This window comes from Mustela nivalis (assembly GCF_964662115.1).
Source record: "Mustela nivalis genome assembly, chromosome: 9".
NCBI classification, from domain to species: Eukaryota; Metazoa; Chordata; class Mammalia; order Carnivora; family Mustelidae; genus Mustela; species Mustela nivalis.
Window position 1 is genome coordinate 58,758,324 of NC_139028.1, and position 27,641 is coordinate 58,785,964.

At 46.5% G+C, this 27,641-nt stretch overlaps 1 protein-coding gene across 1 annotated transcript in view; it reads left to right on the top strand.

Annotated features, from left to right (window-relative positions):
* Positions 1–27,641, top strand: part of TENM4 (teneurin transmembrane protein 4) — a 753,030-nt gene that overhangs the window by 577,102 nt on the left and 148,287 nt on the right. The window lies entirely within an intron of this gene.

The window sequence follows — 27,641 nt, forward strand, 5'->3', positions numbered from 1 at the left end:
CACGCGATGAGTTCATTTGTATGAATGATGAGTTTATTCACACAAACAGTGTGAGCAAAGGGAGGCAGGCAAAAACTGGAAGCTGGCTATAAAGAGCCAGAAGTTCTGTTTGACCAGAACGCAGGATGCCCTGGCAGGGAGGAGGGAGTTGTTGGGGACAAGCTTGTATGCCTCCCTAAGGCAGAGTTCATTCTGTAGGTATTGGGTGCCACTGCAGGCTTTTGAGCAAGGGAACAAAAGGATTAGAGCCAGAAGGTTTATCTTATGGATCCCAGAACAAGAGTTCATTAATTTATGTAACGAGAGGAAGTTGCTGGGTTTGAGCTTTGTGATTTCCCGAGAAAAAAGAAGGGAGGGAAAGGAGGAGGCAGGAAGCACAGGAGGTCTGGGTCCAGTCTGCTGGTGGCGTTCTTATTTGCTGTGCCTGTACCCCATTCCTGTTTCTCTCTAGATGTGCACAGATGCTTTCCCATGAGCTTCTGTCTATCCTCCAAGGGTAGTCAAAACTGGGTCCTTGATGATCTTCCAAAGACCCACAGACGGTACCATTTCCATATTTCCTTTGCTCTGATCAGATAAGACTGCAGTGCATTTGCAAGCATCTAGAGCAAAAAAGCCCCGGCACCCTATAATTCTTGCTTGTGTAAAAATCTGCACTACTTCAAAGAAAAGACTAAGAAAAGTGATTGCAGAATGATTTTCAGTTTTTAATAAGCTCTGCCCCCACATTCCCATATTCCCTTCCTCTGAATAATGAGATATGATATAGCGGTAAAGTATCAAGGTCTCTCAGTAATCAGCTAACCTTCTTGTAAATGACATTAGCAGCACTTCGTGAAATTTCCACTGGAAACACATCTTTGGAAAAGTGCCTTGTGAGTTCACCTCTCCCTGATAGCAGTGATTTATTCAGAACAGTCTGGTATAAGTGAAATGAAACCAGAGGCCGAGGGAGAACTTGGGCCGGCACGTTGGGGACAGACCATGGCAAAATTCCGTTTTCATGGCAGAGAGCTAGGAATATCAGAGTGCTACAGCTTCAGACTGGGGACTGAGCTAACTCCGCGCAGTGCAGACAGGAGGACAGGGTTCCCCTCTGCCCCCTCCACCCCTTCCACTCCCCCCAGGATCTCCCTTGGACTGCTGAACCTTCTAGGACCGGGACCTGGGACTTCAAGGGCAGGAAAGAAGGAAAGATAGTTCAAGGACACTGTAGGTACCAAACAGTCTCTAGGAAAATGGTTAGAAATGTGTTTCATGTGCACATAACAACATCCCTGCTTAGGATGGCCTTGCAGTAGGGTGCGATGTTCTCAGGCATGCCCCATCTAGGGTGTCCATCCAGGGCCCGGGACTGCACCCACTGGTGGAATCAGGTACGCGGCTCTTCCCACCGCTCATGTCCTGCCGTCCTCAGATCCAGCTGCTCTTTTCATGCTTGCTCCCTTGTGGTCCCAAGGTGACTGCTGCAGCTCCATGACGCCTCTGCACATCAGGCTGGAGAAGAAGAAAGGACATGCTTGAGACAGTTTGAGATGGTCTTGAATTTAAATAGTCATCAAATACATATGTAAATATATAATGGCAAATGGTAAATACTCATTGTGGCAAAGAGAAGAAGGTGCTCCAGAGAAACAAACAGGAGACTTAGTTTAGATTGCTGGGGCAAGGGTAGGAGCAGGAGTTGTTTAGATGAAGGTCAGGGGAAAGAATTTACCAGCAGAGGCAAGAGCATGTGCAAAGGCCCTGGGATAAGCAAGAGCTGGAAGTGTTCAAGGAGCTTTAAGATGGTCACATTGTGGGGTGTGGGGATGGATGAGAGAGTTTAACGGCTCCTGAGATGGGGATTTCTGATTGCATGTGAAGAGTTCTGTTTTTTAAATTTATCCTAGGGGTAACAGGAAGCCACTGTGAGACTTTGAGCTAGAGTGACCTAATCTGATTTACGTATTTCAAAGTTTCTCAAGCTTTGGAGCTGCAACTCCAGGGAGGAAGCTGTAACAGGAGTCTGGGCAGGGACTCAGGCTGACCTGAGAATAAAAAAGAACACATTTGATCTCTGTATTGATGTTTGGAGATTATTGGCAAACCCCAGGTATTAAGATGATATTAAGGAAGGACTGAGGAATGGTCCGTTTCAAGGGCCAGCGAAGCCATGCATGCCACTGACAAATGTGCCTGTGAAGGTCAGAGAGCTGCAGGGAGGAGACCAGAAGAATGTGCTGGCAAGAAGTTCAACAGGCAGAGTCTAGATATTTTAGGACCCCTGCCCCCATTACAGCATTTTAGCCATCTTCCTCAATCCATAGCCAGAGCTTGCATTCACTCTTGGTTGATGTTTCTGCCACTTTGGGATATAGAATGCCAAGAGCCTTTGCAAACTTTTTATTTTATTTTTTATTTTAAGAGAGAGAGTGCACATACAAACAGAGGGGGAAGGACAGAGGGAGAGAGAGAGAGAAGCAGGCTCCACGCTTAGCTGGAAGCCCAACCCAGGGCTCAGTCTCACACCCTGAGATCATGACCTGAGCTGAAACCAGACGCTTAACCAACTGAGCCACCTGGGTGCCCCAAACTTTTTATTTACTTAAATCTTACTCTTAAAAATAAGCCAGCTGAGGCTCAGAGAAGTCACATGTCTTGTCCAGGGACACACAGCCACCAAGCCCCAGGGCCAGGATCAGAGTCCCAGTACTCTCTCGATCCAGTTCTGGTGGTTCTGTGCCAGGTACTGTACTGGGGTGTTATCCCTCAGTTCTCCAACAACTTGAGTTGGATTCTGTGTGTTCCCACACAGAATTATGAATACGGAAAGAATTATGGATACGGAAATGAGGTTCAGAGATTGAATGCTATTTGTCAAGATCTCACACATAGGAAATAGCAGAGGTGGGTTGGCAACCCAAAGCCTGTGCTTCCTCTGACATCTTAGTGACTGGGTCTCTAGTGTGTGACGACATTCCCTGTGTGCCTCCACACTCTCACAGTCAGACAATCATCAAGACAGACAGGGGCTTAGAGGGGATGACATTCATACCTCCTAGACTCACGGTGCGCCTGCTGTCTGCAGCTGCAGGGCAGCCCCTGCCTTGGACTCCTGCCGAAGGAACCCCTACTCCCACCCCCATTCAGGTTGAGTTTCTGATAGAAGATATCTCGCTCTCAATGGTTTAGTGTTTGAGACAGTGATGGCTTTGTTTTTATAACTGAGAATGAATTTTTTATTCTCTGATAGCTCTTTTCTCTCACATTTGATAAAGGCAATTACTCAGCCCCGTCTTGCCAGCTGGCTTCTCTCAGGACAGAGCAGTGCCTTTACCAGGGCTCTCACATGGTGGTGTCTTTCCTCCTTGCCTTGGCAGTAGCACTGATACTCGGGACCTGACTGCATAGACAGCCTCCAGTTCACTAGCACTCCTTTCCGAATAACCCTAACCAAGTCTGACCTTGGTGGGAGCTAGCTGAAATTATCACTTTGGCCAGAGTGGTGGTGTGGCCTGGAGAAAGGTCAAAGGCTTTGGAGTCAAAGGGAGTCCTGGGTTTGAATTCTGACAGCACTGTTTATAAGCTGTGGGACTTTGGCTGACTCTGAGCCTCACCCACCTCCCCTGCAGTTGGGAATTAAACCTACACTAGGGAGTCTGACTATGACATGAAAGCATGTAATTCATGGTACATCCTTAGCATGTTTTTAAGTGTCTCTTAATTATTCAACATTTCTTGAACATCTGCTTTGCTAAGTGGCAGAGATTCATCAGTGACTAAAATGGATGCCTTGCCCTCCGAGAGCCTGCAGTCAGCTTGGAGAACTGACCTTTCATACAGAACTCCAACGTAATGTGGTCCGCACCGAGAGAGAGGGCTGCTTAAGCTCCCCTGGGAGCAGAGATGAGGGCAGCTCCCTCCGCCAGGGAAGCAGGAGGAGGCTGGGAAGCATAAGGCACTTGTCGCGATGGATGTGCTAAGTGAGCTGGGAAGCAGTGTGCAAGTCACAGGAATAGAGAGAAGGAGATGCTCCACAAAGAGGAGACATGGAGATAAGATGGTACCCGTCTCTGCTCAACCTCGAATATAACCACTGATGACTGTGCAAGAAGGAATCATTATTTGCACTGAGAGGGGAGGAAGCAGTCTGCAAAGGCTCACCTGAGGACACGAAGCCAGGTCTTCCGAATCCGATCCGACTTCTCCTGGAGCTGGGTTGCCTGGCACAGGACTCTGAACATGGCAGACCCTCGCCAAGACGGACAGTGAGCCCCAGGTGAAAAGGTCAGAGATCACAGATGCTCCTTGCAGCCAAGATCCTTCTTCTGTGGACATGAACTTCTTGTGAGCAGTTCTGAAGGAAAGAAGGCCCAACTGACAATTTAGGGCACTGCTGGGCACTTGGTTGAGGAATGTTCTTTTTGTCCCAGGAAATTTGTGCTTTCCAAGGCTGCTGGATTCAGGAGGCAAAGTAACTCTCAAACCGGTTCAAGTCTTGCAGGCTTTCTGTGCCAGAACTGCTGCAGCTAAAAAATGGAAATTTGGGTTCGGTTCCAGAACATTCCAAGGCACTAAGTGTTACATATTCTTATAAACTGATCTTCCAGTTCCATAGGAAACTCCTCAAATGTCCCATTCTTCTAATTTCAGGTCTTGTCATTCTTTGTAAACTCACCCCTGCCTCTCTGAACTATTTGGCTAAATTAATAGTATTAATGGCCACTATTTACTCAGTACATACTGTATCTCAGTATATCTTAGATGTTTTACATAAACTTTTTCGGACACTTACAACAGGCATACAAAGTAGGCATTTTTCCCCAGAGGCCATGGAGCTCCAAGTGACTAAATGACTAGGGCTGAAGTCCTGTACCCAGTCAGTGAGGAGTTGGAATTCAAATCCATGTCTGTCTGACCCCAGCACCCACATGCTGCTCCTCATGCCTCTGTGTGAGAGTGCCTGGTGTGTCTACTGCGAGTGGCTAGAGGTCCTGAAGGGGATGCTTCCCAGAGAAGAGCCTAGAAAGTGAGCCTAGGGACAACCTGTAAGGGCTTCGTAAACCAACCTAGAAGTCTGGCTTTGAAGGCAATGGGGAGCACAGGACAGTCTTCGAGCAAAGGTATAGCATGATTCAGATCTTGGCTGAATCTCTTTGGCAGTGGTATATAAAAATGGGTTGGTTTCTCAGACAAAAATAAGGCGGCCAACTGAAAGACTTTTTTGGTAACCAGTAGGGTTAGATGAAGGAAGAGGACCTGATTTGGAGCAGCTTTTGCTGCTTTGTATAAAGGAGGGGATGCATTACAGGACATTATAGACTGGTTTTCTTGACCACTTGTATTTTACCTGTAAAGGGGAGTCAGAAAGTTTCAACCTTGGAGAATGGATACGTAAGGATAGCATTAATTAAATTAGGGAGTGAGGAGGGGACGTTGGCTTGTGAGGGGAAGGAAGTACAGAGGGTAAGTTCACATTAGATTTGAGCAGCTAATGGAATTTCTAAGTGGATGTTTGTTTTTGACACTTACCAATGGGCAGATGGATAAATAGGTGTTGACTTGGAGATAGCTGTGACCTGGAGACAGAAAGCCATCGGGGTGGGTATGGGAGGAGGCAGGTGGGACGGTAGAGTACTGAGAAGCAGGGAGCACAGACGGAACCCCAACATTCAAAGGGTAGGCCAGGGACATACAAAGGAAGTAGCCTTAGAGGAATGGTAGGGAGCTGCTGACAAAGAAGCTGTTGGAGTTGGCCATTAGCGGGTCATTGGCAACCTCAGCAGACAAGAGTTTCCGCCCCCTGTTGCAGGCGGAAGCAAGGTCACTAGGAGTTCAGAAGTGAGTGAGAGGTGTAGAGTAGAAGCAATTCCTTCTAGACAAAGCAGGGAAGGAGACAGATGGGAGTAACCTGAGGAGGAGGCAGGTTCATGGAAAGGTTTATACAAGGTGGGGGGAGCCTTGAACGTGTTGTCAGCTGTGGGCAAGGAGCCAGGGGGAAGATTGGGAGCCCAGGAGAGAAGGGAGATGATTAATGAAAGGAGGTGGGAGACTCAGAGTGGAGGGCAGATGCAAAAGGACCAGCCCTGGGAAAGGAAGAAAGACCCCACTTCCTGTGGGGCAGGAGAGGGCAGTGAAGATGGGAAAAGACCAGGTTCAAGGGTGAGGGTAGAGGAAAGTAGAATACAGGGGAGGGTGCATGCTGACCCTCTAGGAATGGATTGCCTTACTGAGTAAGCCCTTCATGGCCTAAATAAACTGTATGTGTTGCGTCCCATGTAAGGCAGACTGAATCAGATCAATTATATTGTGTGCTGTGGCAGGAGAGACAGGGCTAACGTGACTTCATGGTTAGATCTGAAGCCAGGCAGCCTGTCTGGAATCCAGTCTCTGCCACTTATTAGCAGTGTGACCTGGGGCAGATCATTAACATATCAGTGCCTCAGTGTCCTTATCTGAAAAATGATGACAATACTAGTATGCATTTCATGAGGGTAATTTTGAGGTAAAATGAATTAACATTTGTTAAAGGCCACACACATTGCCGGGCACGCAGTAGATGCTACACAGTGTTTATTATTGTTATTAGCAATAATCGTCCCTGATGGTTTTCAGTTCTTGCCGGGTCCCAGGAGTGTGCTAAGTGTAATACATACGTAACCTAACTTAAATTCTGTCCTAGTCCCAGGGAAGCAGGAGTTATTATTTCCTTTATCTAGATGAAGAAAAGAGATTCAGGCAGATTACCCACTTGCCACAGTCCTGTAAGGAGTAAGGGCAGAGCCAGGATCGGAGTCTACAGCAGTCTGACTCCAGAATCCATGCCGTTTCTACACTGGCTCTTACACGCTTTATCTGGGCTCCTCCCAGGTCAGGACCCCCTGCCCCCGGTACCCCTCATTCCCCGTGTCCCATGGCAGCAGGTTCCCAGGACGGGTGCTTTCTCGGTCCCTGGCTTCTCGGGGCCAAAGAGTTTGTACCCAAGGGTCTGTTCTCAGGGAGAGAACTCCCTTATCTCTGCAGTAAAGCCCAGGTTTAAAAAGATTACAAATCTAGCTGAGGTTTGGGCTGGTTTCTTGCTGCTTAAACAGAGCAGAGGACCTTCTGTTGAAATGACAAGAGTATGAGTGTTATATGAAGGGTTATAAAAAGAATCGCAAGCCAGAAACCTCTGAACATCTGGTTTTCGTTTGAGTAGCTGCTAGTTCATGCCTTTATCTGAGCAGCTCTCATGTTTGGGGCTAATAGACGCACAGTTTGTTTCATTCCTGGTTCATATTACGCACCAGCCTGATTTTTTAAAATTTTATTTTCGTTCGTGTCATAAGCCAAAGAGCTCATGCAGGAGAGCAAGGGATGGACTGTGTATCTCGGACAAGCAAGACAAAGCCCGGTGCACTAAGGCAGGAAGACTCGGGTGGTATTTTTCACAGATACAGTTTGCATTTTTCTCAAGCTTATATACGCAAGCTCTTCCGTGGAAACCTTTCATTTGGGAAATGGTTCCTAATTAGCAGCCTCACCTCTTTTTCAATGAGAGGAGAGGAAGGTGAAATCTGTTGAGCCACTTCAGGTGCCATGGTCTACCCTGAGCACAGTTTATTGACGTGAACTCATTTTAATTCTCATAACCAGCTTGTGCCGCGAGAGCTGGTCTCCCCATCTTCTGGGTGAGGCAGGGGATTGCATTCAAGGTCACACAGAAGCAGAGCTGAGATTAAAACCCAGGACCACCTGATTCACAATTACTTTGCAAGTTTCCAACACTTTTTGAAGGCACTCTGCACTGTATGTCTTTTCTGCTCAATAAGTAATAAAAACACCTTTAGGGAGGACGCTAGGTCCTAACAGTCCTAAAAATGAAAGACAAAAATACATAGCATAACAAAGAACATTGACTTCTAGTCAAAATCCAGGGCTTCTGGGATAAATATAAAATAAGCTTCCTGGGGTGCTTGTGTGGCTCAGTGGGTTAAAGCCTCTGCTTTCTGCTCAGGTCATGATCCCAGAGTCCTGGGATAGAGCCCTGCATCCTGCTCTCTGCTCAGCAGGGAGCCTGCTCCACCACCCCCCCCCACCGCTTCTCTGCCTCCTTATGATCTCTGTCAAACAAATAAAATCTTTAAATAAAATACACTTTCTTTAAAATCACTAATAAAGAATAAGGAAGGGAATAGCCATTAGCCGTGTTCTAGAAGCTCTGGCCAACATAAGCCAGAAAACAGGAATAAGAGGTTGAGACAAAGCTGTCATTATTTGTGAAAGATATGTTTTTATTCCTAGAGAATCCAGAAATATTAATTGAAAAACTATATTCCTTAATAAGAATTCAGAACTTGCAACTGGGATACAAGATAGCTTTTCAAAAGTCAATAGATTTCCCATATACTTGCAATCACCAGGTATGAAATATAATAAAAAATGTCTCAGTCAAAAAAAATCAATAAAAATTAAAATATCACTTAATGAGAACTCTATGTGACCTGTTTGACAAAAACTGTGAAATTTTATTGCGAGCCATAAAACAGGACAGGAATAATTAGGAAATATAGCATGTTCCTAGATGAGAAGGTGAAACACTCTAAATGTGTCAGTTTCTAGGTTTAACGGAGTGTCAAACCGAACCCTAAAGGAGATATAGGAGACATGACTGAATGGTTTAAGGCTTCATCTGTAATAATAAACAGATGAAAGTAGGGAAGAAATTCCAAAAGAATAATGAAAGGACACTCATCTTTAAAGATACTAACATACCATAAATCTAAAATAAAAGAGAATAGGAGTCAAACAGATTAAGGAATTAAAACTACCTACAAACATTACAAGGTTCATGAAAACCTTTAATATTTGAAAAAAATGAGGAATTGCAAGTTAATGGAGACAGAAAGGCTTAGTCGATAAATGTTGTTAGAATAACTTGGAAAAGCAGAGCTTAAAGCAGAGTTGGCAAAGTGGCATTCAGAGGGACAGATGTGGCTGAGAGACACAAGGAAGGCGTTTTGAGCCTTCAGTGTTGGCCTAATATGTAAAAAAAAAAGGTTGGTTTCCCATAAAGCTATATGTTTATGGCTTACCTTTAAAAATCGGAGACCGAAATTCCTGCAGGAACAAGTCCCTGCCCTCTCAAAAAGTCTGTAATTCACCACAGTCTACACCTTATCCGGTTTTCTCACACCTGACCTGCTTTGCTTCTTTAGCTTACCTGCATTGGCCCCAGGGAAAATTTGAGTTTTCACCCTCTGATTCAGACTTCACTTCATACCACATGCCCCAATAAATTCCAGATGGACTAAAGAGGTAAACATTTGAAAGCCAAACCAGAAGAGGGTAAAACCCAAAGATTCAGTGAAGGAATCATGAAGGAAAAAAAAAAGGCTGGCAAATGTTTACATTAAATTATAAAACTTCCATATGTCTTCTAAGTCTTGTCAAAATAAGAAGGAAAATAGTAGACTGAGAAAATACTTGAAATAAATATGAGAGACCAAGGAAGGGTTAATATCTATATTATGTTTAAGTACATTATGCTGTGAAAAAAATTATGATCTTATAGATAAATGGCTAAAGCTCCCATATAGAAAAGTTTCCAAAAATACATAGTTTGCTGTAAACATACATGAAATATGTTTAACCTCATTAGTAATCTAAGAAGTGCAAATTAAAATAATTGGGTATTTTTTTTAACCTATAAATTAACCCCCTCTCCCAAGTTAAAATCCAACCCTGAATGGGTTGCAGTGAAATTACAGCCATATGTATTACTAGTTGCATTGTAAATCAGTGCAGCCCTTTGGGCAAACAAGTTGACATTTTATATTAAATCATAAAAATGTTCATATTTTCAATGTCCGAGAGTCTTTCTTAAAGAAGTAAGCTGATACTTAGGAAAAGCTACTTGCTTATCTCAGCATTTCTTACAATTGTGAAAAATTAGAAACAATCCGTGTCTAACAATAAGAAGACATATAAGCGAATTATGGAATATTCACTTCATGACTGTTACTCAGCCATTAAAAATTATCACCATGAAGTATATGAAATGTGGGGAAATGCTTGTCATTTTCAGCCCCTGAAGGACACGAAAGTGATGTTTCCAGCACAAGCGCATCTATTAATAACAGTGTCATTTGCCTGATCTGATAGTCTGAGGCAGAACTGGAACTGGAACTGGAACTCAAGGCTCCCAACTCCAAAACTATGTTGTTTCCATGAGTCCTTCCTGCAGACCTAAGGGATGTTTACAGGACATCAGTCAGAGTTGTCTGTCAGGCCAGCCATTGGAGTCTGTGCTCTTCCCAGGGGAACCTAATGTAGTCCTCAGAGCATTAATGATAGGGGGTGTGAAAGGGACTTGTCAGCCTCTGAGAGCTGGGGTTTTCTGCACTTTCCTCCTCTTCCCATTTGGCACCAGTAATAAAGGGAGCAAATCTAGAGGCCAAGGAAGGATCTGAGTTGAACCAAAGTCCATAGCAAGTGTGGCAGGTGCTATGGGACATGTGTATTTCTTCAGCTCTCTGTGACACCTAGGTGCATATAAATATTTCCACTGTTTTTTTGGTTTTGCTTTGTAAAGAATGCATTAAGTTAAAACCATTAACCATGAAAGCACACGGGGTACTTTCTAAATCAGCTTCGCCTGAGGGGAAAGGCAAGACCCCAGGTGGTCCTTCCATCCTGAAAGCCTAGTGTTAGGGGAAAGCAGAAGCGGCTTAGTGGGATTTTTTTTCTTTCAGAAAGCAAGCCTATTTTAAAGAATTGTGAGCTTTGAAACCTGAGCCTGCCATTCTGTTTCCTGCATCCCCCATACCCAAAACGGACAAGAATTTTCTTTGTACCAGAGTTTGCCATAACAGTAATAATCCCTTTTGTTGTATAAGACTTTTAGCCTACTGAGCACATTGACATAGAGTTTTTTGCATTTTACGATGGTATTTGGATTATTGTCCCTATTGCGTGGAAGCAGCAGCTGAGGTTCAGAAGTTAGGGGTCTTTTCTGAAAAGCTCTTTTTCTGGTCCAGAATCACCCAGCAAGCATATGGGCAAGCCTGGGTTCCAGTCCCGTTCTGACCCGGCTAATCATTCATCCTTGCAAGCCCACGTTCATCCAGTCTGCGTCTCTTCTGCAGCGTCTCCGTGCCATGTCCTGTGCTGGGCTGTGATGACAGCTGAGGACATGTGTCTCATGGATTGGATCATGTCATCCAAGTCGTGGATCTCTCAGACTGCCGGGAGAGGGACGTGGATGGGCAAGGTGACTAGGCTGAGTTATGAAGGAAAGGGGAGGAGCTTGGGGGAGCACTTAACAAGGGAGCTAACTTGATTGGGGCAGGGAATGGGTGACATCTAAGCTGAGACCTGGGCAACTGGCCAGGGAGAGTGAGGTGAGTGGCATGTGGGGAGCAGGTAGGAGGATTTAAGACTGCTCCCCAAGGACCACTAGCATCTCATGCATAGAGAAGGAGCAGGGAGCATGAGGAGGTGTGGCTACGGTAGCAGAAATGCTAGAAAGTGCTTTTTTCTTTCTTTCCTTTTTTTTAATCTGAGGCAAGAGAGAACTTCAAGAAGGAAGGACTGGAAAATCATCTCGAATGCTATTGACAGGAACTTGTGGTTGAAGGTTATATTATCTCCCTCCTGGGGTCCCACCCTAATGAGAGCTGTGATTTAAAACAAGGAACAAACCCACAAGGACAGAAAGAATGAGAGACAGTAGACATCAAGAGATGTCAGCCAACTTTTGGGAACCGGAAAGTGGATTGAGTTAGCAGCATAGAGAAAGCTAAATACTGAGCCTCTGCTGATTAAGATGTCAGTGAGAGCAGACCCCCCCCCCCCACAAAACCTCAGAAATGGGGGACCAGGTGCAGCAGAGGGCAATGGGAGGCCACAGAGCTGAAACGTGGAAGGGTTCAAGTCTCTGTGAGAGGTAAGCAGCCACAATAGACCCTTTGGTCTTCTGGCCCCATCTCACACAGACAATCAAATTATCCATCAAGTGTAAGAGTAAAGATGATTACAGCCATAAAAGCTCCTAAAACCATACCTCCCATTCACCTTTTCTCAAGAAGCTCCTGGAAAATGCACTCCATCACAACCATGAAGTAGACCGTCCTGAGGGGTCCAGGAAACAAGGGGTTCAGTAAATGAGAGAGGTGAAGAGAAGGCCGGGAATGATGGGTGTGTAGCGGGCCCAGAAAACAAACGGACCAGACCGCGCAGCCGGGCAGGGGGCTCAGAAGGGAGATCCCCAGGCAAAAAGAAAAACCTTGAGCCAGACAGATTACCTGATATGTTCGACCATGTGGAAAATTCTGTTTCAGAGGGATTTTAATTTTGTTGGATCAGAGAGGTAGAGTTATTTATTAATCAAAGCTTTTTATTAAAACATAGGAAATAGAAACAGAAAATGATGCTTTTCCATTAGATCACACCAGGTAGGAGTAGCTATCCGTAGTTAATAGATAACACCAAATGTAAGCAAAACAACAGCTGCTTAAGTACATTCTTTAGAAATGAATAAATTCTAGAAGAAATAGCCAAAAGAGCTGAGACTAGTTTTCTGGGGTGGGGCAGGCCAGTGTGCATGCCGTTAGGGCAGAGGACAGCTATTTTCATCATAGGCTTTATACTATTGTTTGACTTTTTAAACTATGTACATACAGTACTTTGAATTAGAAAAAAAAAAATGTTAGAGAAATCAAGGAGGAAAGAGTTGAAAAGTATACATTGGAGGTAGGAACTTCAGTGAGACCCCTGGTCCCTTCCACATCCCTTCACTTAGCCCAGTCTGTTGGGAAGACTCCTTTGCGAATAAGTTCCAACTCCAGCATTTTACCCAAGGAAGTGTGCATTTAGTTCACCCCCATAAGAGAATCTGTTCTTTCTGCACCTTCCTTGTCTAGAGTGACCCAAGGTGAGGCTCCCGCTGTAACTGAAAGTTATAGATGGTTCCCTCACCCCCTCCATACAGTGTTATGGTTGGGAGGAGAAGTTTTGGAGCTTGAGTACCTGGGTTCAAGTTCCTGCACCTCCTCTTGTCAGCTGTGCGGCCTCGGGCAACCCTAGCCAAGAAAGCAAATGAGGCCCTGGGAGGGATAATTGGCCCAGATGTTGTTAGGAGGGAGAAAGGAGGGAACGAATGCAGAGCATGCTCCCTACTGAGCACCCGATAGATATTAACATTATTGTTAGTCCAAATTCTGCTTTCGTGTTGGTTGCTTTCACAGATTACACGGTTGTCCAAATTTGGGTTTTACCTTTTGGCGCCCAACTCTGTTTACCCTGCAAAAAAAGCAGATCAATTAAAAACATATATATTGGTTGTATTTTTTTTTTTTTTTTTTTTTTTTTAGCAGAGCACTGTGCTGCTCCCTGGGAGAGACAGAGGCAGTCCTGTACCGGGTCCTTGCCCTCGAAGAGCTTCTCACAGCCCAAGAATTGGCACTGATAGCATGAGGGCGGGGGTTACCGTGTCATGTGCTATGAACCGTCAAGGGGATTTTGAGGAGGCCAGCAAAGAGGGTAGGGTTACTGTAGCCCAGGGTGGCCAAGAAGGCAGGGAGGATTTGGTTCAGAAGAAAGGAAGGGAGGGGCCAGGAAACAAAAGTCCAGGATGAGAAGCTACTGGAAGTGTAGGACCATGTTGACCTGACAGAGAATGAGAAGAGCCCATTCAGATCTTCTCAGATCAGCTTCTCTCCAGCTGTGAGACCCTGAAGAAGGTCATGAGCTGCAGAAGGGTTAAATGAGATCATGCAGCGCACCTGCATTCCACCTGACCTGCCGCAGACTCTCCCATGATCTTCTTTAGTTTGTACTTGGAGTCTGAATCTCAAAGCAGAAGCCTGTTGACTGGCTGAGGGTCTGAAAGAAGACGTTTTCTTGAGGGGAGTTCATGGGGGGAGTCGGAGTACTCACCTAAACCTGTGGTTCTAGCCAGCCTGGTTGCTACCAGTCTCAAAACCTTGTTTAGAAAGGAGGGCTGTTTGAAGTGATGGCACTTGGGGTCTCCAGTTCAAACTGGGGAAGTCTCTCTTGCCCCTCATTATGACAGCCGCCCGCAGACTGCCCTTCCCAGCCTCGGTTCCACTGCTCATTGTAGGTTCCCACCTGCTACTTCCCCTGATTCTGAGAACACCTGCCTTTGACCGTGTTCCTCTTTCGAAATACCCCAACAGCCCTTTTCTGCCTGCTCCTGCCTGCCGGGCCCCCAATGCTGAGCAGCAGTGCGTTCCTGGGGGACCCGAAGGGGTTGTTTCCCCTCGGGGCTTTCCATACGGATTCACTACAGGCTCTTAGGGTCTCATGACCCACCTTTTTGTCTCCCATATCAGACTGCTGCACCTTCGTCATATCTCAGCTGTTCACCAACTGCTTGCTCTTGGCCTGGCCATGAACTGAGAGCGGGGGCCGGGAGGTGGGGATACAGAGGGGCTTAGGCCCTTTGGCCCTCTGAGTGTTAATTGGCCTGGGGGCGGCAGGCCTAGAGATAACTAGTTTCCAGTAATAAGCTGTGCAGAAGACCTAGCAGTTCTTGCCTCTGCAATCGTGAGCAAGCCTGTTCCCTTCTCTGAGTCCCCGTTTCCTCCTCTGTAAACCAGGGATAGTGATACCTGACGCTGACTGCTGGTGAGTGCTCAGTGAGATGATGTAGATTTGTCAGCTTGTCCCAGGGCCTAGCACACGCAGGGCCAGTAAAGGACGGGGCTGAGGGCCATCCCTGTTGTTGTTTTTACCTTATTGAATGTCTGAATTTACTCCTTTGTTGTTAAAAACTTGTACCTGTGCTTCAAATCTAAGAAGCTTAGAAAGGAAGAGTGAGAGGTCAAGTATTCTAGAACATGCTTGACGTTCAGAGGATGCTTGTAAGTGCTCTCTGGCCCAGAGTCTTTCTCTTAATTTATCGTCCTAGCAGTTGAGTGTGAAGGTTGGGATTTCCCTGGGGTCTGGGGGGGATGCGGGGTTCCACTCAGCCGTCATGAATTAAAGCCACTCTCCCCAAACCTTCCAAACCCTCAGATGCCCAGAGCAGCAGCCACCTGAGACCCAAGTGAGTTGTAGAGAAGGTGGGCCTGCAGCCTCCAGAATGCGGCTGGCTGCCAGGAGTGGCCAGTGAAGGGAGGCAGGCTGGGTTGCTACCGGGGCTGACGTAGGCAGAGATGCTCTCTCTACAGTTGCGGCGCTTGGGACCTGTGGGTCTTTTACTCTAGCCCCCAGAGGAGGCAGAAGGCCTAGCAGAGGGAGTCTATTCCCTGGGAAGGTTGGTCATGCTTTTCCTGCTTTCTGCTACATCCTTCAGAAGCCTCAAGACCCAGCAAGCCCAGCATCAACCCCCCTCACCATGTAACCCTGAGTGGGGGCCGCTCCAGCAGCATGCTGGAGACACCTGTGTATGTGCACATGTGCCTGCTCTGCCTTCCACTACTGGGCCCACACTGGGCTCTACCAAGGGATCCGGACCCGTCAGCAGAACAGTGCCCCCCTCCCTTGTTGTGGGTACAGCCAGGGTTCTCAGGGTGAGCTGTAGCAGAGGGCAGAGGCCCAGGCTTGGCCAGTATGAAGAGGCTCGCAGGAAATGTCCCCAGGGTATCTAGCAGAGGCCAGACGCTTATAACTCATCGTTCACAGAAAGAGAGTGATGTTTATACCCCCATGCACTGGGGGTCTAAGCCAAAAGGCACAGGGGATTCGGCACCCTGAGCTCTTCCACGTGATCTTCCACGTGAGCATGTCCCAGTGTGCTGCCCTGAGCCCCGAGGCTGGAGGAAACCTAATGTCCTCCACAGACTCAGTTGTGTCATAGTAATGGAAGGCAGTGTGGATGGAGATGCTGCTGGAGCATGAGTTGCTGCTTTCCTAAGCCAAGAGCCTGGCTTCCTCACGTCCTGTCGTCCAATGCACATACCCGTATGCATGGTGTACCAGGAGCCCTTGATGCAGGAGAAATGAGCCAGGGCACAGCCAGGAAACAGTGGCGTGCTGAGCAGCGCGTCCACGGCCCCCTAGCCACAGTCACTCACTGGCTAATACTAGGACACCACCATGTGTCGGGTACTGGATAATCACCCCCATTTTACAGTCAAGGAGACTGAGTCATAGAGAGGTGAAGGGACTTGCTTAAGGTCACACAGGAGGGGCAGTGTAGGAGGAGAATGCCAAGGGTCTTGCTCTGAAGTGTGTGTGCTCTTTTTCCTATATCACACAGCCTCTGACGTGGCCTGTCTCAAATGGGTTTGCTTGACTTGGTTTGCTTTGACTTGGTTCCGTTCAGCCTACCACCGATGAGAAAATTCCTGCAAGCTCCACAAAGTCATTCACGTGCATTATCCCACTTAACCCCCATCTGCACTATGAGATGGGTCAGTGAGGAACCAGAAATCAGAGACCGTAAGTGATTTGCCCTGGGTTGCACAGCTAGTGAGAGTCATAGTTGGAAGTCAGACCCCATTCTGTCTGATGGCATGGCCCACGGTCAATCCCAGGTCGGGGAGTTCCAGCCAAGGAAGTCAGATTATGCAGGAATTATGCTGGGGTCCAGAGAGGTTAGGTACGAAGCATGGAGAGGCAGAGCCCAGCTGACCATGCCTGGGTTGGTGCTCACACTCCAGCCTGGGGAAACAGAGGAAGGAACCAGGGTCCTAGGAAGAAAGCTGGCCAGCCACAGCGGCTGTGCTCTAGTGCTCTGGGGACCCTGTGGGCTCTTACCATTCGAGCATGTGGACAGCTGAGAATACAGTGTGCCTGCAAACCTCTAGCTCGGCAGAGAACAGATGGTCCTGGCACATGGACAGGCCAACACGTCAGGATCAGTGAACTAGGGACACTTCCCCTCTAGGTCTGGCCTAGGCAGGGGCTGACATTTGCTTATAACCTAGTATATATTGGTGGCTTAGATTCCTACTGCTGCCAGAGAGTCAGAGGTGGCTGGAACTTTCCATAAAGTTTTCACAACAGCAACTATTTCTCAATTCCTTACAAGATATGTAGTTTTGTTTTTTGTTTTGTTTTGTTTTGTTTTGTTTTGCCTTTGCCATTTGAGCAGCTCCTGCCTAGAGGCTGAGGGAGCGATCTGTCTAGATGGCTAGAGCAGGTATAAAATATTTAACCTGAGCATATAATTGCATTACCATGATCTCTAATAGGATTTGCTGTCCAGCGAAAGTCCAACTTGGCCTCTGGCCCAAAGACAGAGACCCAGATTATTATGTTGAGTGTTACCCACTAGATAAATAAGAAAGAAATACTGCTCAAATCATTGTTTGACTGACCGACACACATTATAGTTACTGTAAAGAGAAATCCACTGGAGTCGGAGAATTTATACATCTTGTTAATCATTTTATCGTGTTACATCCTGAAAGAAGTAATGCAGGTCTATAATTCATGGAAGCCATCCTGACAGTTCTCGCTAGAAGAGCTGGGGGTCTGCAAAGTCATATTACCACGGGTTCCCCAAGCACATGGTTAGTGCTATTTGGAGACAAGAGAGCCTGATACAGTGTCTAGCTGAATGCAGCAGGCCCAGAGGAAGAGAATGAAAATGAAAGAAATGTATAGAAATGAAATTTGGAGAAAAAGAAAATAAAAGCAAAAAGAAATCAGCAAGGAAGCCAGAAGCCCAGGCCCCCACAGAAGGAACCCAGCCTTCAGATCTGAGGCTTCACACAACAAAGGACACTCATTCAACCGCAGGTCGCCCTTTGTCATTTGATATTTAACAAGTATTGAGGGCGTCCTGCAGACAAAGCGGTGGGCCAGTCACTTGGGAGACATGGACAAGATGAGAAATTGGAAATGGATTCCTTCCTCTCAAAGAATTTGTAGTTCACTAGGGGAAAAGAGCTGTACTCATAAATAACTAGACTGCAGGGTGGAAAGCGGAAGGTGATAAGTGAAGGAGAGAGGGAAATTGCCATCAGGATTCAGATGAGGGAGAGTGAGACCTGTCTTGCTAGAAAGACTCCCGGGAGGCTTGATGGTTGGTAGGCACTGGACGTGTGTACCGGGGCGGGGGGCATGCTTCACAGGTGCCGTCTTCAGCATTGGCTGGAAAGGGAGTGTGGGTTCTGAAAGAGGTGGGGAGCAATTTGGCGGCAGCACAAAGAGGCCATGAGAAGGACCCTCATGGCAAAGAAGCTATTGTGGAAAGAGAAGTTGGAGCCTTAAACTCCTGGTTCAGAAATTTGGGCTTTCATTATACGCAGGCAGACTCTCTTTCAGAAATGATGTCTTTCTTTTGGTATGCTGGAAAAAAATGTAACTAGGTATAGCAAACTATTATTTCAAATTTCTGTTCTAAATAAAGTCAAGATAATAAATGAGCCCAAAATGCTAAGTGACTAATCAGACAGATAGTACATGCCTATGGCAATGGCGTACAGGTGGTACCCAAATAAATGACATTTAGAACCACTGCTCCAGGCCAGGGTCATATATTCAGATGTCTTAGGGACTGAGCAGGTGACCGCAGCATCTGGGCCTCTCCTAAATGAGAAGAGATTGTTGCCATGCTGGATCTTCCCATTTTTTTAGGAAAAGCCACCATTAAGATTTTTTAGTGAGCTCTCCTTTTTTTTTTTTTTTTTTAAAGGAATTCCGGCAACTAACTCAAATTTTTTAAGCACTGTACAGCCTGCAGTAGGGACATCTACTCTGGATGCCAAGGAACAGCGACCTTATCTGTGGCCTGAAGCCACTCAGTTCCAGAATGACAGCCCAGGACTACAGGCATAGGGCAGACAGAAAGGGACAAGGCTAAAGGTGGAAGTGCTCTCAGAACGCCGACAGGCCAGGCCAGAGGGAACCCGGCCCTGACATTTCCATCTTCCAGGTGAAGTCCTGGCGCCGTGGGTGGTCTTAACCTGCGGGTCTCCAGGTTATCTTTACAGAGTTCTGGGCCTTTTCCGACCAGACTGTGCCGACCTGACGTCCTGCATAGCTTGTGAGCGGTATCGAGCTTGGTGACAATCCTGGATAAATGACTGGAGAATAATTAGCAGCGCCCCTTGCCCCCCCACCCCTCCGCAGCATGTTTCTGTTCCTCCATTGTCTGTCATCACAGAATAATTGAGCACAAAGTGATGTTCGTTAGACGGGAGTCTCTAACCAGCAGCTGAGTAGAGAGAGCGTTTAAAAACCTGGTTTCTTAAATAATTTGTTCTAAAGACAGACTTGACATGAAGTCGGCATGATGATCAGCAGGTCACTGCGTGGGAACAGCAAGGATGATTATTCTGAATCTGGCTCCAGCCCGACCCCCATCTTGCCCAGAACTGCTTTGCATTGCAAAAGGCTGCCTATTCTTTAAGAGCTATTCAAACACTAGCTCCTGGAGGACCAGGCCCTCCTCTTTGGAAGTACTCCACAAGTTACAGCATTCTTGCATAGTTTAGATCTCCCTGTCCCCTCTGGCTTGTGCGTCAAGTCTCAGCCTCTCTTCCAGACCACCGGTTCTCACCGTGGGACTCAGGGTACCCAAGGGCATCAGCAACCCCTGGGACCCTGCTCCAGGCCCATGACGTGACAAATCCTAGAGGTGCAACCCAGCAGTCCCTGTTCTAACAAGCCCTTCAGGTGACTGACAGAGGCTAAAGGTTTATCACTGAAGCCCTACTAGGGGCAGGAGTAAAGCAACATTTCCTGAGCACCTTCTGTGTACCAGGGGCCTGTCTATACACACACACACGTGCACGTATATACGTATACACAGACTCCTACGTATATAGTGGTTTTATTTCCCTTTTGTGACAATTGTGTAAGGTAAGCGGTTTTCTCATTTCCTAGATGAGTTGACTGAGACTTCAGCCACCTTCCTGGGGTGCTTTTTAGTTCAAATGCTAGAGAGTGGGTCTCTGATTGACCCCAGTCCTCTGTGCACCAGGCCCTACCATAGAGTGCCAAGTCCGCCTGTGTCCTGAGTCTGTCTGGGTCAGGTGCTCCCCCGCCAGGCCCATCAGCTGTAGCCAGGGAGGAGGAGGCAGTTTCTGGGCACTTGCCACACCCCCCCTCCATGCTGGGTGCTTAGAAAGAGCTGTCGATGGAGCATGGAAGGATGGATAGATCTGTAAGGAAAGGAAAAGTGTCTCCAAACACATGAACATGTACTTCTTTGAAGGCTCTTCTCTTCTTGTTCAGCACAGAATTCATCAGCCTCATTGCCATGGCATGTCTCTGGGCCCCTCTGGACTATGCTCATGGGACATGGTAGGGGACTGCACGTGCAGCTTTCTCCAAACGAGGTGGCAGAACCAGAGCCCACAGGTGGGGCTCTGATACCTGTGAGAGCTGCTGCCAACAGCCCCCGGAATAGAGGAAGGGGTCTTAGCTAGAGGCAGCCTGGGAGTGCATGCTCTCTGGCCCCATCCTGAAGACTCGGCCTTGCGGTCCCTATCACAGAATAATGATGGCATGATGCTAGCTGTCCAAAGGCACAGAAGGGAAGAATGAGAAGTTAAAGTCAGCCCTGAAATGCGTGAATTTCCTTTTTCCCCTCTCAAACCCTGAATACGAGGATCCCCTCCACTTTTCATTTGCTTGTATGTTATTCTAATGATGGACAATTTGGGTTGCTCCATTAGATTATAAGATGCTAGATCTGAGAGAACATCTATGCCATTCACTTCACAGGGACACTTCCTGGGCCTCAGAGTGCATGCTAAGTAAACATTCGCTCAATGGATTTAATTTCACAGATGAAAAGAAAAACTCTAAAAGAGGAAGGGGCCTAGCCAGCATCACCTAAGGAGCTGGTGGCAGGAGTGGGATGAAAACCCAAGCTTCTCACTATGGTCCAGGCATGTTCCCTCATATGTGACTCACTGAATCAAAGATTTCAGGTTTAAGCTTATCTCAAATGCCTCTGCAGTTTCTCTGCCAGTCATCAACTTGAATGCAGCCCGTGACTGAAATTGTCTGATCTTATAGGTCACCTGGTCCATTCATTTTGTCATTCAGCCAACTGACTTCCATGTAAGACCTCCTGTGAGCTGAGGATGGCACTGGCTACTAAAGATGCAGAAACAAATGACGCATTTCCTGCCCTCAAGAAGTTTATAATGTGTGGGCAGATCCATTTACACCAATAGAATGTGATCCAGTGAAGTAAATGGTATCCTGCTCTCTTACAAAATTCTTTCTTCTTTCAAAATAAGTCCATTTCCCGGGGACTGTACTCAGTACTCATTGGACCTAATCAACATAATTCAGGACCATAAAACAAAAGTCCAGTCCTTATCTTACGTAAAAGCCCTTCAGAGGCCCTTAAAGAGAGGTCAGTATCCCCTGAGTAAGCTAAATTCCCAATTCTTTCAGGAATTCTTTCTTTCTTTCTTTCTTTCTTTCTTTCTTTCTTTCTTTCTTTCTTTCTTTCTTTCTTTCTTTCTTTCTTTTGTGAGAGAGAGTGAGAGCCGTAGGGTGGGGGTGGGGGAGCAGTTCAGGGAAGGGGCTGAGGAACAGGAAGAGAATCTTTAGCAGGCTCCACGCCCAGCACCCTGTACAGAGCCTGACACAGGGCCAGATTTCATGACCCTGAGATCATGACCTAAGCCAAAACTGAGTCACACACTTAACTAACTGAGCCACCCAGGAATTCTTTGTTTGAAATGTGTTCGAATTCTCTTCTCCTTCTCTTCTCTTCATTGCTCTTCAGTGAACACGCTCAAGTTTGTCTTATCTGCCTCTTACATGTGGCTCCCAGATGTGAACTACTAAGCCAAATATGGTCTGAGAGAACAATGCAGTGTCATGCTTCCTCTCACCCCCTTTATTCTAGGCATTGCATGTCTGAAACCGTAGGGCAAGGAAACAATAGCTTTGTTGGCCACCAGGCGTTCTCGGGAGTCTGTTGTGCCGTGTCTCACGCCCACTTTCCTCCGTTTCCTCCCCTGGTATTCCTGCTCAGTTTCTCAACACAGTGAATATTTACTGAGTACTTGCTCTGTGTGTAGCACACGCCAGACTCTGGAGAACCAGACTTGATGCTTGTCTTCAAGTAGCTCGTAGTCTTATTGGTGAAATTCTGGGTGCCCCCAAAGAAAGAATTAACAAATAACCAAAACTTGATATAATGAAGGGAATCATCATTTTTCCTAGACCCTCCTCCTTGAGCTGCTCTTCATAGTGGTTGGTAAACTTTTGGGTATGATTGAAAACATATCTCCCCGTTCAAATACCAGGGCAGAACTGGCTTTACGCCCAGACTGTCAGGGGCTTTGTCAAATTTTTGTCATTGCTTGACCTAGACTGTTGCAAACTGGAGGCCTTTGAATCCCATCATCTGCATGAAGAGCTGGGCACCTACAGGGACTGACACCTCACAGGCCACGGAACAGCTTTCCAGCACCTGGCACCTTCCCAGTGCCAATCTACAGTGCACAGGGAGAAAAGTTCTCTCAGATGTTGGCATGAATCTGCCTGTGTTTGGGCTTCTGGGAGACAACAGGTTTAATTTGTTTTGATAGCGCTTTTCCCCAGGAGGGGATGTACCCAAACACCCTGGCTTCTTCGCATTCAGCACGCTGCTTCTTTGCTTTCCTGGTTTACCATGGGGAGTCGCATTGTGCTTTGTATGTACATGTGTGTGCGTTCACCGCCAAAAGCCCGCATTGCCTTGTTGGCATTCATTAGACCAAGTTAGTAAGTTGCTTTGGTTCACAAATGAAAGACATGCATGACCCTTCTTTAAAACCAAAATACCAATTCTGCCAAGGCCTGAGCAAACCTCTTCCCATGCACACTGCTACACTATTAACTGTCTTAGGTGGGTGCTATTATTAACCCCATTTCACAGATGAGGAAACCAGTATGTAGAGAAAACTTGTCCAAAAGGCATGCAGCTAATGGGAGGCAGCCTGGCTCCAGGGCTCATGTTCTGGTTCGGGCCAAATACCACAAACTTTGGCTTCTTTGGCGTCAGATAGAACTTGGTTCACCTACCAGATTTGCTCTTATCTCTGTGTGACCTTGAGAAAGTGACTTCAGCTCACGATCTCCACCTGAGAGCTATAAATGTGTAAAATGATGGCAAAGGCAGCTAGTTCTCATAATTATTATGAAGAATAAGTTAAAATATATGGTACACCTTTCCTTCATTTGTGGAAATGAGAGCATCTCTGTTAGAGTCTTCTCTCCACCTTGAGCTGCTATAGAATTAAATCCCAGTGATGTCATCTAGTTTATCTTCCTCCCTCTTCCTTGTTGCCAGTAATAAGCCAAATCCCCTTTAAGGATCAAAGATATAACAGAAGTAATATAAAATATACATTTCACTAGCTGTCATCAAGATCATACACGCAGTCATGTGATCGGCTGTCCCAAGGTCCAATTTCCTTCCTGTTGCCTGAAGCATTAGTCTATCCTAGAGAGAAGCCAAAAGGCAGCACCAGAGAATGGATCTCTGCTGCGTAATAGGTAGACCTTGGCTCTTTGGCCAACTGCTCTTAAAGAGTTGTCAGCATCCACACTGAGACTTAAGGAGTGACAAGAGAAGCAGTGGAAGGAGTTGCTCTGTTGGCTGGGACACATCAACAGGGGAACAAGAGATAAAGGAGGTCCTGGGAGGGAGGGATAGGTACCAGATGAGAGGAGAAGAGAGATGGAGGATGGTTAGTGAGCTCTGGCATCGCTCACAGCTGATTCCTTCTGTCTTTGTGCTGGAATCTGTCAGCCGGCTCCCATGACCATGGTGAGCTGGTGGAGGGAGACAAAAGCCTCCTTACCTCTCCTGGTGTGACTGGCCCTGTGAAGTAGGACTCCAGTGGGCAGTGAGTCTACCTCATAGTCCTCCTCCAGGCAGGATTTCTTCTGCAGCCTCTCATTGTTTCCTCATTGGGATTTCAAACATGGAAAGCAAAGGGTAGAAAATGAAGGCAGGCTTTCCTGGACATCAACCCCAGATTGGAAGAATGGATTTATCAACTGTGATCCTCTTTCACCTTGACCTTGGCTTGACCATCTTTTACCATCTCATTTCACAGCAGTGCTAGGGATTTGTGTCTGGGAAAGGGTAGTGAGCAGACCAAATGAGGCACTATAATGGATTCACTGAGGCGTCTGTGGTTTCCACCTCTCCTCTAGGAAGGAGCATTGTCTTTCCTTCCTTCTGCAGACAACCCTTTGTATGTTGAACAGTATTTTGTACCACATCCAGAGAACACGCCCCCTCACAACACATACCCAGAGAATGAGCTAAGGAAACATTTAAACTCTGCCATTCCAATATTGATGGAAGTAAAAACAAGTTCCTGAAAATTAAATCTGCTAGCAGGACCCCCTGTTGCAAGGGAAAAACAAAGGCTAGGAGAAAAGCCTTCGCCCACCGATCCTCCAGCACACCACACACCCAATTATGAAACTTAGTAATTCATGGGCGGCTGAAATTGTAATGTAAGTCTGAGTCGGCTGAAGGTACACCTTCTGCTGAATGAAGGCAGCTGCAGTCTGAATGTGAGCAGGGGAACGAATTCACCGAACACTAATTGGAAACATAACATTGTGCAATAAAGTTCACACTTCTCCCAAGCCCGTGAGTGTTTCTTCCCCACTAGCATTTAGTATAGATATCTGGTTAGTGGAGACTCATTATTTGTGTGGTCTCCCAGGGGCCCCAAGTACTTGAAAGCCTTCCAAACGGAAGAAACACTATAGACGTGAACATTTCGTCCAAAAGAAATACTCTCTAAATGTCTCCCTTCCACTTCCTCACTGCTATCCTAAAATTATTCCATGTCTCCTAAAACTTCTGCCGTCTCTGATACCAACAGCCTGGGGCAAGTTTTGAAGCAAACAGGCTTCTCTTCTGTCAGATTTAGCAAACAACGCTATACTGAGTCAGAAAATGTGTTTCACTGTGAAGGGTTTTTGGCAGATGATTAACAGGTTTGTCTCTTGCAGACTTCATAAATCAAAATCAAGACAGTGTGTAACACTTATCTGCAATTGATCCTGTTAAAAATGTAACTGGTAACTATGGTAATTTATTGAGAGACATATCTTATACCCCGGGTTTGAGAAGGACTGAACCAGAGAGTTTTAGATCTGGGGGGAATCTCTGAGGTCATCTGGTGGAATTCTCTCAGGGAGAGCAATGATGTAGACTCCATGATGCTTTAACAGGGCTGAGGGAGACAAAATCCTGGGAGTAACTTAGCCTGTTTTAAAAGTCCAGAAGGCTTTTCAGAGGCGGTGACATTCGAGCTGGATTTGAAAGGACTAGGCATTGCCATGCAGGAAGCAAGGAAGGAGCAAGTATAAAGATGTAAAGACAGGTGCAGGAAGATCAAGTGACACGGCCAAGGTCCCACAGCCATGCAGTAGCAGAAAAGGACCTGACAGCCCGGCCTCCTGCTTCTGCCCTATAGCCCTTCTGCCTTTCTGCAGTGCTGAAGGTGGAATTCACCCTTCCTGGTTGGACCACCAACCAGTGGCTTAAAGGAAGATAATCTTGTCTTAAACTTTACTCCAAATTATTATTATTATTATTATTATTATTATTATTATTATTATTGTTATTATTTTAAGTAGACTCCACTCCCAGTGCAGAGCCCAGTGTAAGCTTGAACTCATGACCCCGAGACCAAGACCTGAGCTGATATCAAGAGTCGGATGCTTAACTGACTGAGCTACCCAGGGGCCCCTGAAAATTCTTATTTTTAAAAGCATATTCAGAAGGAACTTCTGAAGTCATCTTCTGGAAAGACACTATAACTTAAAGGCAGTGGAAACATGGACTCTCCTGGGCGAAGCCAATGGAGAAGGGATGTGCTCAGTCAGGGCCCCTGGCTTGTGAGCTTCGCTCTGCCCGGACCTGGACCGCTTTGCGCTGCAAGGAGAGCACGTGCTGGATTGGACCCTCTTGTTCTTAACTCTGTGTTCATATAAAGCGCAGCTCTTGTTAGCAGAGGCATAGCATCGAGTGAGTGGAATTTCCCACCCATTCCCAAAAGGAACCACACATTTGAACTCTTTATCTCTTTTGAAGTAGTTTCCAAGTAAAGAATGGCAGACGGTTGGGAAAAGACTTCCAGGAAATGCAGCACACTATGAGTTCCTCACCGTCCCTCCATCTTTTCCCTTATCGATGCATACCCAAGCCATCCCTGAAGGCCTCAAGGTTTCCTTGAGGCTTCCCCAAGGCTTCCTCAAGGTTTCCTCTGAGAAACCTTCCCTCTGCTGGCTTTGTCCTGTATCAACTGCCATTGCTTTGTTGCTTTCAAGGATCAGTGCCCTTCCTTGTCTGGACACCTTTTCTATACAGTTGCTCTCTTAATTAATTATAGACTCATAAAAGTTTAAAACAGGAAGCAGTCCTAAGGATCATCTCTGCCATCACCTTCGTTTATGTATGAAGGAGGTGAGGCCCTGAGAAGGGCAGGAAGTTGTTTTATGTATCACGGCCCCCACCGTGATACTAGAAGAATGGGCCCCCACATCAGGTCTCTCTACCTCCAGGCCCAACTTCTTCCATGTCCTGGGCCGTGTCCTGGGGTGCCAGCTGTCCTCTCATTCTTCCAGTAAGGCTGCAGATTTCCTGTGGGCAAGACTTATGTCTTATATGCTAACATCTCACTTAGCAGAAACCTTAGTCTTAGCTTCACAGCTTGTAGTTGTGAGCAAAGACAACAGGTTGAATCCTTAACTCTGTCCCGCCTGACTAACCCTTCCTCTGCTTTCATTTCTTCCTCTCCTTGAGACCTCAGGTGAGTCACTGCCCTTGGTTGGGTCTCGGTTTCCTTCATTATTAAATGAGAGCACAAGGCTCTAGTTTCTTGGGTCCCTTTATGCCCTGAAAGCCCTAGAATTTGTTGCCTTACGGTGGGATCTTTTGTTGTCTTCAGGACCAGCCTCACTGTGCCAAGGGTATGTCACCTTGTTCCTTCCCCAGGCTTCTGCTGCTGAATGAGTCCCCTCAAGGTCCAGAGAGCACAGTATCATTGAAGAAGACCAGGCCCGGAGTCCTGGGTTCAAATACTGCTTCCAGGACTCAGTGTCTTGGTGGTTCTCAGCAGGCCTCTTCGTCTTTCTCTGAGCCTCTTCTTTCTTTTTCTTTTTTTTAGAATAGGAATAACAATGTATGCAGATACAGGGACAGTGAAATGGGATAAACCTAGCAGAAATATGTGACACAAAGAAGTCTCCAGTAGAGAGTGGCTTCCCTCCCTTATTCCACACCCAGCATTATTGAGAAACAGGCTGTTCCAAATAAACAGATTTTCTAGATAACAGGTTTGCTACCTGAAGCTACAAAACATCGACTACTGTTTTTTGCTAAAATCTTTCTTAAATGAACACTGTATTTCTTTGTCAGGTGACACAGAATATAGCAAAAAGGAGTAGGAAGAGCCTGAGAAAATGCCATCCCACAAAAGGCAGGCATGACCGCATACACTGGGGATGCGTGTACAGCAAAGGGAATATGGAAGAAAAGCCTTTTGAGAGAGCTTAGATTTTTTCATCTTGATACATGGGGAGCCATCGAAGGATTTTTAAGCAGGAAAATGACAGGATCAGCTCTGTTTCCGAGAGATGGTGCAGACTGCCGGGTGATGATGGAATCAAAGTGCGGAGCCAGGGAAGAAGAAGGAGACCAGCCCCCAGGCTGTTGTGTTAGCCCTGGTGGGTCACGGTGGGCATCTGACCAACAGGTGAAAAATCTGAGATGGGAA